Source organism: Sapajus apella, unplaced genomic scaffold (genome assembly GCF_009761245.1).
Source record: "Sapajus apella isolate SASKATOON/1434 unplaced genomic scaffold, GSC_monkey_1.0 scaffold34, whole genome shotgun sequence".
Classification (NCBI taxonomy): Eukaryota; Metazoa; Chordata; class Mammalia; order Primates; family Cebidae; genus Sapajus; species Sapajus apella.
In genome coordinates, this window is record NW_022436974.1 from 15,533,294 (window position 1) to 15,535,702 (window position 2,409).

The following is a 2,409-nucleotide window of genomic DNA, read 5'->3' on the forward strand; positions in this document are numbered from 1 at the left end:
AAGAAATAGGGGATGAAAAACCCCAGTCAGTAGCAATGATAATATTTTTTAATTATTGTGCTTTGAATTCTAAAGCATAGTAACTAACACAGAGTTAAGATCTTTCAACATGTCTCTCTTATCCTGTATACGATAACTCACAAGTCCCTCTCTGGATGTGGCCCTATGGTAGGAATGAGGTGATGGGAGAACTTCCCACTGGAACAGTGAGAAACAGAGCTGACTACCTCTTCTCCCAAGTGGGAAAACTGAGGTAGAGGAAGTTAGCCAGTCAGCTTCAAGCAATCCTGTCCAAAAGAAATATAATGTAAGCCACATATTTAATTTAAAATATTCTAGTAGCCACACTAAGAAGTGAAAACAGATTAATTTTGATAACATATTAATTTAGTATATTCAAAATATAATTTTAGCATGTAATCAGTACAAAATTATTAATGAGTGCTGTGTGTGTATATATTTTATACTTACAGTACATCTTAGTCTAGACTAGTCACTAGCCCAGGTGGCTAGTGGCTACCATTTTGAACAGCACAGGCTGTGTATCCTTGGGTAAGTAACTAAACCCTCATATAACTCAGCTTCTCATCGGTAACCACTGATAGCTGCTTAGATGATTACATGAAATAATGGGTATACATGAATTTACTCTAGTTCCTGGCAGGTAGGAAGTACTCAAATAGTAGTAGCTGTGATAATCTATGAGGATCTCACTTTATCACACAAACCTCAATTCCATTCTGGATTATTTAAAAAAGTTAGTAAGAGTCACTACAGATTACTGTTTTCTCTTCTGCAGTAAGTGCAGAAGGGCTCTTAGGTAAGATGAATTTCAAAGATTGAATAAATAAAATTAAAAAGGTCATAGGTTACGACATGATAACTAGACTTCTATCAGGGAGTTTCTCAGATAAGATGGTCTTCCCTTTTTTTTTTTTTTTTTTTTAGACAGGGTTTTGCTCTGTCACCCAGGCTGGAAAGTTTAGTGGCATGATCATGGCTTACTGCAACCTTGACCTCCCAGGCTTAAATGATCCTTCCATCTCAGCTTCCCAAGTAGCTGGGACCACAGGCATGTGCCACCATACCCAGCTAATTTTTTAAAAAGTTTTTTGTAGAGGTTGGTTCTCATTACGTTGTCCAGGTTGGTCTCAAACTCCTTGGCTCAAGTAACCCTCCTGCCTTGGCCTCTCAAAGTTCTGGGATTATGGATGTGAACCACCATGCCTGGCCTCTGTTTTTTTAATTATGATAAAATATACATAACATAAAATTTACCATTCTAACAATTTTTTTTTTTTTTTTTGAGAATGGGTCTCACTCCATTACCCAGGCTGGAGTGCAGTGGTCCAGTTATGGCTCACTGCAGCCTCGACCTCCCAGGCTCAAACAATCCTCCCACCTCAGCCTCCTGAGTAGCTAGGACCATAGGCATGTGCCATCATGCCCAGATATTTTTTATTTTTATTTTTTGTAGAGACCAGGTCTCACTATGCTGCCCAGGCTAGTCTCAAACTCCTGGGCTCAAGCAGTCCTCCTACCCCAGCCTCTCAAAATGTTGGGATTACAGGCATGAGCCACTGCACCCAGCCATCCTAACCATTTTAAAATGTACAATTCTGTGGTATGAAGTACACTCACGTGGTTCTGCAATGTGAATGCAGAAAATCTCCAGAACTTTCTCATTGTCCCACACTGAGACTCTATGCCCATTAAACAGTAACTCCCTAGAACCTTCACCTCTCTAGACCCCGGTCACAACTCTTCTACTTTCTGTCTCTTTGCTTTTGACTCCTCTAGGTACCTCATATAAGTGGAGGTCTTCTATTTTTTGAAGCAATATTTGTTTTTTTTATTAAACATTAAAATAACAAAATTCATTCTAAAACACAGGAAATCTAGAGGTTTTCAAAAAGTATAATGTTGACATACACAGATGAAAGACACTGAAGTAATAGCAAATGATGATAACACATACATATCTGAGGGAGGTGATCACTACAAAAGTTTTTCTTTAGTTTTTCTTTTTATTTCCTCATTTATTATTTATTTTTGAGAAGGAGTCTCACTCTGTTACCCAGCCTGGAGTGCAGTGGCGCGATCTTGGCTCACTGCAACTTCTGTCTCCCAGGCTTAAGCAACCCTTCTACCTCAGCCTGCCAAGAAGCTGGGACCACAGGCGCATGCTATCACATCCAGCTAATTTTTAGTACTTTTGGTAGTGATGGAGTTTTACCATGTTGCCAAGGGTGGTCTGGAACTCCTGAGCTCAAGCAATCTGCCCACCTTGGCTTCCCAAAGTGCTGGCATTACAGGCATGAGTCACCATGATTGGCCAGTTTTTCTTTCCTTTTTAAAGGAACACCATATAAAAATACATACATATGATTATAAATTAAAAGTTATGTG